At 27.7% G+C, this 13,793-nt stretch overlaps 1 protein-coding gene across 2 annotated transcripts in view; it reads left to right on the top strand.

The window, feature by feature from the left end:
• Nucleotides 1-11,181: 11,181 nt before the first annotated feature.
• LOC100569275 (netrin receptor UNC5C) overlaps nt 11,182-13,793 on the top strand; it is a 124,331-nt gene continuing 121,719 nt past the window's right edge. For both annotated transcript variants that reach the window (XM_003245811.4, XM_008186743.3), the window contains exon 1: nt 11,182-11,480. The gene's annotated coding sequence lies outside the window, so the exon portion shown is untranslated. The remainder of the gene's footprint in view (nt 11,481-13,793) is intronic.

The following is a 13,793-nucleotide window of genomic DNA, read 5'->3' as shown; positions in this document are numbered from 1 at the left end:
ATATAAATTGAGCTTAGGTCTGAAGTGTTTTTCAAATTAAATGATTCATTAGTGGTTTACAACTTAAAACACATTCATTAGTCAGTGATTTATCCCGATCCTAGTTCAACTACTGTATCGTTACGTAAGTATAGTACCTAAATATACCTATTATTATCTTTATAAATACCTATCATTTTTTTAGTTAGTTTATTTAATTAATTAAACAAATTGTGGCCGAGTATTGAAATATAACATAATTTTATTTAAAAATATGTTTATTGTATATGATTCCAGACAGTTTTAAATTTAAATACTGCTATAGGAAATCCTTAAAATCTATCTTGCCCACTTGTTGATCCATCCGTAAAACAATTGGAATAAACCATTTGAACCGGAAAGTATAATATCTTTTCGCACTACTATCTGGTTAGTACGTCATCGATACTTATCCGGACCAGACTAGTAGCCTCATAAGCTCCTTATGAGTCTCCCGTTGAGAAGTACATATATATAATAATACTATGTATCCATTTTATACGAGTGGAGTATAATAATAATAATAATAATAATAATAATAATAATAAAAATAATAATAGAGGGCGAAGAAATCCCCGAAAAATTGAAAGCTCTCATTCCCTCCTCTTTCAATTCGTTCTTCCTTTCATAGGTTTTTCCCACCATCCATCGACCAATCAACCATAATACTCGTTGTAATCCTATTTCGGTGCGAACTAAATGAAATTGAATTCATGATTTTCCAATTCAGATGATATGTACCGAGTAACAGCATCTATGATAAGTTTATATACAGAATAAGTTGTTCAGTTATAGACACTTATATTTCATATTTTAAGAAATTTGTATTGGTTGATATTGTAGATCATAAATGCAATTTATATAGTTTGTATTTTTCATGTGATAAACAAATTTTGTAAGTTAATATTACGTATTTAATGCTTATATTTTTTTTTAGTTTAAAATGTATTCTTAGAATTTTTGTACTTGAATTGAACCCTTAATTATTGTTTTATCATTCTGATATATCAAGAATATAAACACATTTATTTTTGGTTTCTTCAGAGTTAAGTTATCCAGATTATAAATAATTGCATAATATTATGTTCATTACGTATCTATGTGATTAAAACGCATAATATAATAATATTATTATTGATGTTAATTTTAATTTCTTCTATAATTCTATGAAAAGCTTTAGTGCTTTACATGTATAACTAGATATTTGTATTTCAATTTTCAATACTTCAATACCTTGTTTAATGTATTTAATGTCATTTTTTTTTTACTAGAGGAAAATAATAACATTCTATACACACGTCATGTACAATAAGTTGTTATGATATCAATATACATTTGTAACGTAAATCTCTTGATAGGGGAAATCACTGATTAGTAATACGCCTGCATATAACAATATAGAGTAGGTTTATTATTTATAGGTGTCTAGGAATTAGGAGGAAAATAAATATTAACCTAAACTCTAGGGTCTAGACTATATTATATAATATTGTACGCATTATGCAACATCAACTTAATTTGTTTAAAGCCTTTAAAATTAATTATTTAACTATGATAGATTTTTTAGTTTTTCTGGTTACAATCGGTGTTTGGGGAGGAATCCACAACCAATGTCTACGATTTTGGTTAGGCAACTGAGCAGTGCAACCAGTGTTGCCGAGGAAAAATAAAAGGTACAAGAAGAAGGAGAGAAACGAGGGATCAAATAATTACTAGTTAGTATATAATAATAATTACGAATGGGATATATCGTGTGGCTGAAAGTGCTGGTGGAGACGGTGCTAGGTGAGGGTTGTGACGTGTCGGATGAGGTTGATTTTCAATGGGAAGAGTGATGTTGTGTCGTAGAAACGGCCACCGAAGCATAGCGGGGGTTAAACCCTGTGACTTTGCCGTCCACAGAACTGCAGAAGAAGACGGTTGAGAGCGCGACTGACATTGAGGACACCAGCTAAACATTCCCGGGAAGAGGATCGCACGTTGACCGTCATCTATAATCATATTAAATATTCAATATTATATTATAATTTTATAATGGCGTTTACAAATTGATTTCAAAATATATATTTGGATATTTCAGGTATAAGTTATACTTATTACCTACTGTCTACTGATTCCAAATATTAACAACTCAAAGACTATAAATTATAAAAGTGTAATGTAATTAATTTTGAATAGGTATTATTATAATATTGTCATAAATTTATTTTTAAAATCAATAAATTAAAACTTATTAAAAAGGTCATTGTATTTCAATGTTTTTTTTAAATAAATAGTTTTGCAAATTAATGAAATTTACATGCTATTATACTTTGTATGTTATCAAATAATAAATTTAAGTAATTATAATTCTAAAACCTTTAAGTACCTACCGACCTACTGTATTTAAACACAGTTGAATTAATATTTATATATTTACACTGCAGAAGAATCAATACATATCAGCCATTAGGTACCTACATACGTGTATTTTAAAAGTATAATTTGAAGAGGATAACATACAATGATCAGGGGGAATATAACAAGAGAATATTATTTTAAATCAGATAAAAATCTGTATGCTTAACAATTTCTTCTTTGAAAGCATTGAAAATCGGTTTTTAATGACAATGACATTTTGTCCAACGTGTTAAAATATAAAAAATACCGTTATAGAGGCACGCATTTATACATTTATTTTTTTAAATGAATAATACAATATGTCAATGTACATTATTATATTATTATGTAAGTACGCCTATTGAATAATACCATTGTAAAAATGTAGATATATTGTATCTTGATTTCTAAACAATTTTTATTTTTTTAAACCCTACAAAGATTTTAGAACCATATATTTTTGAATCTAATTACAGTATTAATTTTAAGACTAAAATTTTCACACATGAATTAAAAACATTTTTTTTTTCTTAATCACGCCGAAAAATGTAATTTAGGTAGTAATGAAACTATCTAATAAGTAATTGATAAAACGATATATACAGACATAAATAGTCCATGTATTACAACTTACATAGAGAATTTTAATTAATGAAATTCTATATAATATTATGTTGAACCAAAAGTACGTACCTATTGAATACGTTTTATTTAAACCATTTTATAATAGCATTAATTCATTAACATGATTAACGAAAGGAAACGCTAAATGAATAAAACACAATTTGTCTTTTAAATGGTTAAAATGACATTCCAAGCATAATATCAGTAACATACAGTGTGTATAATAATGACACAGGAAATGTATCAACTATTTTCCCATGTCCTAATGACCATTGTTCGAAACTGCCCAAAGTCGTAGCTGAACAGACAACAGGCAAACAAAAAAAAAGAAACAACATCCCGGTGCATGTGCACGAGGCACCTTTTTAAAAGTACCCTATTTTTTAAACACACATTGTTATTCATTTTCTCTTTACCTCTCTCTTTTTAATTCAACAAATAATAACAAAATATTAATATAAAAATCCAAAACTGGAACTGACAGGGATACAAGAGCAATAATAAATAAACAAAACGTATCGCATAACCGCACTGTGTCACGAGCACCATAAAACTCGTATGAAAAACTATATGCACGCTCGTCGCTGTTCAAACTCATTACAATAGCGTTATTTATTATTATAATTTCCTTTGCACAATGTGGGACGTGGGTTTTAATTTTACTAAAATCTCGCACTTTTCACCTTGGGTTTATTGAATAATCGGTCTATATAGTAATATATAGTCTACGTGCAGAGCTAAAGTAGGGTCAAAGTTACAATCACAAAATAATAATAACTACATACTGAAGACTGAAGTATTACAAAATTGAAAAATTAAATATCATAAGTAATTTCATAATATTATAACCAAAATAAATAATTGTTATCCGCACTCATTCTTATTTTTGGTACCACATCATCTATACAAATGATAGAATTCCGAAAAAAAAATATCATAATCAATTATAATACCAATATTATGACTGAAATTAACATTGTGTTAAAATAATTTGGATCAACAAAATAAATTATAACGTCTTTTTTTTCAGTAGGTAATCTACATTGCGAGTTATGATTCAATCATAAGTTATTTTGAGTAGGTACCAAGTAGGCTGTTGGCGAGACGAAAAGAATTCGATTAGTGTCATTTTAAATAATAATAAACGGCTACGAGTTATGACCGAACATATTAATAAATATATATTTCTGATAATACTTTTAATAGGTCTGTAATGTTTATAGTTTATATCTTTTAATCATAATATTATTTATATTATTTATATTATAGTTATTATATATTTAAATGAAAAATAAATCACATTTTTAAATATGATAATTTGGTACTACTGTTAATTATTTTATTCTAACATTTATAACAGACACTAATTCATTACATGAATATATTAATCCAAATTGCAAAACATAATTCATAAATATGAAAGCAAACCGACATAAACAACTTTAACGTCTAACAGGTAACAGGTAGTTCAATATATAATATATTATATCTCATATAAATAATGGAAGTTATTTTTCTTTGCGTGTATACCTACTTAACAATTTACAATTTGTTGCACGCTTATTTTCTAATTTTTGGAAGAAAATATAGGTATAGTTATAAGAGTTGTATCCAATTAAATATTTAAGGGAGTTAAAGAGAATAATTCTCTAAGTAATTATTGTTTAAAAATTAAAATTGAGAAAAATGGTTAAGGGCCCGTATTACAATAGTTGAACTCCGGTTAAACCACCGATTTCGGCCGGTAAAATCAGTGGTTCAAGCGTAACTAAGGTTTAAACTATGATTGAAAAACGGGCTCTAAGTGGTTACGCATTACACACCCAACGTTTTATAAAATGTAAATATACCTACTTTACAATGAAAATCTCCTTTCCTTAATTTAAAGGTGTAAAACGTTTTATTTATCATTACAGTTATGTTTATCAACTTTATTACATTTATTTTAAATATTCACACAATCATACAATACAATCATAAAAAAATCATTGATAATGATGTAACACGTTACGTGTTACTTGTTACCTAGGTACCTACTTCTTTAATAAGTTCATTATTTAGTTTTTCATTTAAATATTTAATTAATATACAATACATTTTACTTATGGGTTATCTATTAAAGTGCCTGATTAATTAAATTTAAATTGTATAATATAATAACAACTATAATAATTAGACAACAATAACTCAATAATTATTTTTAAGACAGTAGCAAAAAAATTTAGTTTTATTTATTGATTTATAGATTAAATTGAAATACCTATGTCTTATAACCTTACAATATTTGTTTTATAAAGTACACATTCTAATAGTATTGTAAGAAAACAAATAATGTCCGTCTAATACTTAATATTAAATTAATACATATACATACCTACATGATATTTGACGTAGATCATAATATACACTGTATATTATTATGGGGAAATAAGTTCAATGCATATACAACTAACTACAGTTCTTACAATGTACTTTAAAATATTCACAGTAAAATCAATAAAATGTTTGTTATATTATTACTGTATGGTATATTGTTTATACTTGGGCGATTCTTCGCAGTCAAATCAGATAATAGATACATCAACCTATGCTAATCCAAATCCAACATTCAATTGGAATTTCAACTTAATAGCACGCCACACCCGCATATTTTGTCACCGTACCTATGACATGGCAAATTGGCGTTCAGTGGAACCGATGTTATGTTTTATAGCTTTAATAATATTAAAGTAAATTTCTTATTATCTGAGTAAGGTTTAACTTAAAGATAATACTCACGTAAGAACATCATCTACAGGACGTGTTCGTCGGATTTTACCAATATTTCAATTTTTAAGTGAGTTATAACTGCTTAATATGTGCATGTAGAATATTTCGATTTAAAAATGACCTTAACTTGCCTACACTTGCCCACGAAATCATTAGAAATTTATTATTAAAATGTATAACATGCAACTACTTCAAAATTAACATGTAAATATAGGCTATATATTTTTAATAGTTATTAGCTTATTAATTTACTAGTAAGTCCGAATTATTGCATGTTTTAAATTATAATGAGCTCTACTTAAATAAATTTACAATAACGTAGGTATAACATATTATAACACGCGTGTTAATAAACGAGCAAAGTACTGAAAATCGCAAGATAACCAGCGGGACCTAACGCACAACAATAACAAGTTTTTTATTTTTATTAAAAATAATTTAATTTTAAGTATTTATTTAATATTTATCTAATGATTACTAATGATTATTTATCAACTATAATTAAACTAGTATCAGTTACTAATTAGTAATTACTATACCTACTATCTTAATATTATTATACTATACGATCATAGAACTTAGTAATTTGTGTAGTTTTTATTCAATAATAGGTACAGAATAACATTGATTACCTCAACAATATAATTAATATAATATCAATTACATTATAAAACACATTATAAAACATTTTAAATTATAAACACTATTACTTAAATTATATACCTATTTAATATACTAATGGTTTACCTAATTCTAATAGACAATATTATTAATTTCGTTGTATTTTTTAATGTTATCATTTTTGGTCTTTAATATGAAATACATTTATTTTTTATTTTTTTTATTACATTATACTTACCTATACCTATTTAATATATTTTATTAGTTTACTACCTACTAGCTTATTTTAAATAATTTAAAATTATATAATTATATTGTACAAATTGCGCTTTTATAATATGACTAAATAATATCATTGATTGAATTTTTATTCATTAAGATTATTGATGTCTAATGTTGGTCACCGTTGTATAAATTAATATACATGATAATTAATATTAATAATAAAAGCTTACAATCATTCATTATAAATACTATTTTGTATTATATCTAATTAATAGAACATAGTTTAACAATTAACATTATTATTTTAATATTGGTTGTATGCTTTAATTCATAAAATACAAAGTAGGCCTAGGCATTATAAATTAATTTAATATCAATTTAGTTACAGGTACCTATGCGTAATTTTCAGTACACAGCTTGGTGAGTCATATTATATTAAAGTTGAATGGTAATTTATTTATGTCAATACTACGAGTGCTAATGTATGTTTAATTTTAATACTGCATAAGTGGATAATCATTTTGATCAATGCGTACTCCTACACGTCGTAATAATTACACGAAAACCCTTCAGCCGTTGATATATTTTTTCGTGGGTTCATAAACCAATTAATTATAATTTCAGCACCTACGAAATTCTTGTGCGGTGTATTTTTTAATTTTTTATTAAAAGCTTTGACCTCAATCACGGTGCATCTCTAATAATTATCATTGCGAAACGATTGTGTACATCTGTCACGAGATAACGTCATATTTACTATAGTCAAATCTCAAGCGTGCGATTAAAATCAATCTCAAACCTACGCATATAAAATTCTCGGTGTCAACTATTATTAATTCGATCGGAGGACGATAGTCGATAGTCGTCAAAGCCAAAATTGGGAAATCGTTAGGAAATTCTGACGTATTTTTTCGAAAATTCTATTCGGAACGATTTCAAAAAAATAAGAAAAATTGTGTGTGTCGGGGCTGTTTCCATATGCACAATGTGCATCACGATGATGATTTCTGTCCAGCAGCTGTTGTAGAGGTGTTCGCCGAAAGAAATGTACATCTTTTTTTATTATTATTATTATTTTTATTATTTTTTTTAATACTTGGTTTATTTATTCTTCATGTACCTACTTCAGAGACACAGTGCATAAAAACGATGCGTTTTCGAGGAGTGCACGAAAGAAGTCACTGCAGCAACACTATATTATAGTCGACGTATTATACACCATACGATCTTCGGGTCGTGTGTAAATATTTACCTCTGACATGGCGGTCGGCAATTTTTACGGTCACAAGCTTTCACAGCAAGTCAGCTTTTTTTTATGAAAGACATTTTATATGTACGCGATAATATAAAATATATATAGGTAGGTACACTTTTTTTTCTACGTGTGATTCGTTTTCAATTGGTTTACGGGCCATCACGACAACACTGTTCAAACAGATGCAATTCATTCGAATCATGAGAACGAAATTGGACGGATAACAATGCACACTGCCTAGTATGATTATAGTTTATAAATATACATAATATTTTATCGTTTTAGTATGCGCACCTATCATAAAATTATATGGAAAAAAATACTAAAAGTTTTGAATAATTAATGTATATTATTATGTGTTATAGGTACTATATTGTACTTGATATATTATGATTTAAATTGTCTATAATATTATAGTAGAATAAAATTTGTTGTTTTTCGTCCCATGTATAATTTGATCGATAATGCGAGAGTAGGTACCTGTTTATTATAGTGTGGTTCGAATAATCGAATAGGTAGAACATTGTTGGTTATACTTTAACGACCGTCTTATTGTTGAATTTATTATGATTCAAATAATGCCATAGTACATAATATTATTGTGTATAATGTACCGTTTATGAACACAATTATTAATTCCTAGTATCATAATATTATGTTCCTATTTCGCCCGTTGCAGTTCGTCTCGATTTTCGTTGTCACGATGTGCGATGGGTGGTTATTAATTATTAGGTATAATATCGGTGTCTGTTTCCTAGTGGCATTATTGTCGATTTAATTTAATTTACACAATAATATTATTAATAATGTTATTTTTCAGTATTTCACTTTAGGTACTTGGAATAATATTAATTGGTTTGTAATAACATCAGCCAACAATATCGCAGCATAACGTATTGCTTATAATTGGTTATATTATAATAATATAATATGACGTTATGACGTGTAGGACGTTATGACGACCGTTTATTATAAGAGCAAATTTGAACATAATATAGAATTTGATAAGGTATTAATATACCCACTACTGTATAAATATAAATATAATAAAACATTGTTTAATAATTATGTACTATGAATCAGGGCATAAATAAGATAAATAAGATAAATAAGATAAATAAATAAGATAGGTAGGTGTAGGTTGTAGGTATAATAACCAGGGACTCAGCAACTGCCCTACCATACTTATATTATGTGATTTTACTTGAATACAGAAAGACGAAGCCCCTTTACCCAGCACAATTATTAAGCGATGTAATTATATAATACGCGTTCAACAATAATACCTTTTTAAATATAAATACAATTATTTTCAAATAACAATATCTATATTATTCCATGTGCATGCAGGTTGACAAAACAATAATTCTAAAACAGTATTTGTTGCCTAGTTCCGAAACGCAAATAAAAAAGTTATTATATGAATATCAATAAAAAAAACCTGTCTCTCTATATTGGTCATAATAGGTATGTATGTGTATAATTATATACATACGCCATTACAGTTTTATTGATAAATTCACATAACTATATATTATTATTATGAGAGTTCTTAGTTATTATTCGTCGTTTTATTTTTATGGATATTATAATATTATTATAATAGTGCAACAATAAGAATATAAGGTATTAAATATGATTTATCACAAACTCAAATAATAATTAGGTTAATAAAAATTCGTTATAATATATCGATATTAATAGGTACCCATATAGTATTATTATGATCAATGTATCATTAATATTATTATAAATATTTGTATTGTTTTAAAATAGGATCACTGAATGTTATTATAATACAATTCGGCTTACTTTATTTAAAATACCATTATGTATTATCAGACATTTAAGTTTTATATTTTTATTGCTGGGTCCTAGATGTGTAGGTACCTATAATACCTCTACTACGTGTATATTATTTGAGTTTTTATTCATATACCTACTGGTGAATATAGATTACAGAATATTAACAGTTGAATTATGAATTATGAGTTATTGTGAAACTCTCAATTCACTGATGACATAATATGACTATCAGATATTTTTTTCACAATTTTTAAATTATTGTATGAGATTTCTGAAATTATTTAATTTAAATATTGCATTGTGCATTCCTTAATTAGTATTACAGTATTATACATATACATAACGTCATACTTACATAGTTGCCTATTCATAACATTATTATTAATTTATGTAAAATTATTTTTTCTCTTGTTTTTTTAAAGGAAAATAAATTATTTATAACGATTATACATGGCTGTTTATAGTTTACTATATTTTAACAAGCTAAACGATATCAAAGTTGAACAACTACCTACGGAATTGTATGAAACGTATCTGAATTATAGGCATCATTTAATTTAGTAATGTTCGTTGAACCGAAATCTTATATAATACCTGCATCTATATCTTCTATACATAAGTGATAGGTATATAATATTATATTATTATAATTTATTATATTATATTCATTTTGAACTTGTACTTTTAATTGATGAATCGTATAAATTATCAATAATAATATTTGTGAAACAATTTATTGATTTGTCTATTGTTATAAGCAGGTAATCAAAGTTGAAATTAGTCAAATACATTAAAGTATTAAACCGTCAATACATACATACTCAACTATAATGTAATCGATTAAATGACACGATTGCTCGATGTATTTATTTGATTTTTGATTGAAAACGTTGAACGTCAAAACCACTCAAAAACCGTTTGACGACTGAGTACAGACGATTAATTATTATTGTTGTAAAACAATATTGACAATAATTTCGTGAGCACTCGATGACACGTATCTAACGTGAAGGTATTTTAATAACAACAAATTATGCACTTAATAATAATGGACACACAGGTACTTAAAGTGGTCAAATTTTCAAATAGATCTACCGGGGAAATATAAAAACCAAAATCCAATGCCAACAATCCAATTTATTAGACGCACGTACAACACATTGCGGTCGTGTTTTTTTCATTGTTATTATTATATTTTTATTTCACGGATTATATAGTACGGTTTTCGATCCTCTGCCGTCGACGACGACGGTGATAATAATAATAATAATAATAATAATAATAATAATAATTCAATTTATTATTATTGTAAAGGTATCGAATGTCCGTCGGACTCACCCTCGCGCCGAAGGGATCGACGCCGCCGTGCGGGGTACACATACGTCGTCACACGACGGACGACGACGACGACCGTTCGGTTGGCCCGACTGCGCGGCGGCACACCGTTAAAGAGCACGTCGGTTTTGCCTCCCCGCGCTCGTCGACGGCCCCGCTTGAACAGTTTCGTTCGTGTGCTCCGTGTCGTCGGATGTCCGTCGTCGTCGTTGTCCGTTTCGTTTCGTTTCTCGCGAGTCGAGTCCGACGCGTCGTAGTTTTTTCGCGCTAACGACTTTAATTTTTCGAAAGAGTGGCGAATGTGTTAGTGCCGTCGATATCGAAAAACCGATTTCAGTGCAGGAAGTATTATAACATTGAATCTCAACGACTTTCGTGTCAGTCATTTTTTTTGGATTATATCCCGCTGACGGACAGACCGCCGGAACGTGGAAAATTCGCCAAAAAGGTATGCAAAAATTATTTTTTTTTTTTGGTTTTTTTCTACCGGTCATCGTGAGCGGAATTTTAATAGGGTTGGTGCGCAAACACGTTGCTGCCAGTCGTGTAGCGGAAACTTAATTTACATATTATGTTAATTGTTTGCCGGCACCCTTTGAATTTTTCGTTAGCGTAACCATAACTGTAGGTGGCGACGAGGTTCGTCAAACCTAGGACCAGTAGGTACTTATGAAGCTCTTGGGCTAACATTTGCGATTACCTGTTTTACTTTACTCACCTACACCGCCTGAAACATATTTTGTAAATATATTATTGTGAGTGACGAAAATATAGAACATTTTATATATTATTCTTAGTAGTCATTATAAAAGTGTTATCCACAAGTTTACAGTATTCTTGGAATTCTTTCGTTGGTACAATATTTAACTCATAAATCATAAACCTAAAATAATTTTGTGAAAAATCCGCTCATTCAGTCGTTTTAAATTATCACTTTATTTAAAATTGTATTATCTAGGTACCTATATTATGATAATATACTGTCAGAAATACTGTGCTATATTATAACTAGAATTTACCTATAATAGCTATAATTCCTTTTCTAGCAATTTCTGTAAAAATATACGAAAACTCAATTATTTTACTGAGCGTTGTTTTTTTGTCTGCATTAATATAGGTAGATACCTAATTAGTTTATTAATTATTAAATAATTTTCAATTGCACACGCGTGAACATATTAATATATTTTTATTTTCAAAATACACTATTCGTACTATTCATAGATAGGTACTTTGTATATTATAGGTAGGTACCTAAGAACTAACATTGACTTTAAATACTAGTATTGAATTCAATGGTAATTGATTAGTATTACATACGCACTGATTTAGTAGGTGCCTATTAAGATAAGACGTTTAAATAATAATTAAAAAAAAATTAATCCATTAAATTAACTATATACGGATGTATACCTATAGTATACAATAAAATATATTAAGTTCGTTTATGAAATGCTACCGCTACTTCTCGATTATTTTAAACTGAACATTAATATATTATAATATGATCCCGTATATGTTTATCTTAGTTCAAAATAATATTATATAATATATATATATAGAATTTAAAGTGGTTACACGAAAACATGTTTTATTTATTTTTGCGTTTACAAAAAAATTAAGAGGGGTCTTAAAGGTATTGCGGGAAAAATAGGCCTCGTTACGTGATGAAACGTCTGTTTCAGTGATTCCGGAGTACAAATAAATAAACTGGAAACCTGGTGATTCCTTCGTCTTCGTGTAAAACCCTTGAAGTCGCTATAGTATTGGTAACCAGGGACCTGGCACGTAGCCTGTCAATCAAATGCCACCAATCGTGTTCTACCCTCGTCGAAAAAAAAAATTGTTGGTCTTGGTAATTTATCTCGTGATAGTGGTTGACCATGAAGTTAAAATATTTGGAACTGCCCCAAAACCATGAAATAAGAATACTATAATTAGGTAAATCGATGTGTATTTTAACAAGAGTTTAAGATTCTGATTATGATAGCGCGTAGGTATTTAATTTTAATTTTATTCAATTGATTTCCATATTTCTCTTAGTAAGAATAACTTTTATAACATAAAATATAGAAGTTATTTAGATTAAGATTTAGGTATATTTAGGCATATTACATAATATTATACAATTTATTCGAGTAATAATAATTTTAAAAAACAAACAATACAAATTTAGTACTTATAGTCTATAGATACCTAGTAGAAATTTTTTCTATTTTTATTATTAAGTCGATTTAATATAAAACTCGATTTTAACCCATTTTTTTATATTATAATTTATAATTTAGCATACAAAATAACATGTTATTAAAAAGTTAATTTGGAAAATGGAAAGAGTATCATAAAAATACATTTTATAGCTATGTAGGTACTAAAAAACTGTTAAAATATTGTTAGTGTTATACAAAAAGTTGTTTTTTTAAAACATTTTAGCAGTCTGTGTTAGATTTCTATTACCTACCCATTCTGGCTGTTCATAAGAAAAAGTTAGCCTAATACCATGGTACTTTTTCGTGAAAGTTCAGATAAATTATCTTACCTATATAATTTTATTCGGGTATATTATTTTAGTCCTATTTTGTACTTGAAGCACAAATTAAATATAAAACTTTACCTACTGAATATGAATATTTAGGTATGTAACTATCTATATAAAGCAAGAAGCTGAGGAATATATGTATATGGTTTTTCAAGCCGAATGTCTGATATTATAAGCGAGTTAGTGTGTGAAATTATACACTCCTGGACACTAATCTCGTAT

Source organism: Acyrthosiphon pisum, chromosome A1, assembly GCF_005508785.2.
Source record: "Acyrthosiphon pisum isolate AL4f chromosome A1, pea_aphid_22Mar2018_4r6ur, whole genome shotgun sequence".
Lineage (NCBI taxonomy): Eukaryota > Metazoa > Arthropoda > Insecta > Hemiptera > Aphididae > Acyrthosiphon > Acyrthosiphon pisum.
The sequence above is the reverse complement of the archived record's forward strand: the minus strand, read 5'-3'. Positions and strand labels throughout refer to the sequence as shown.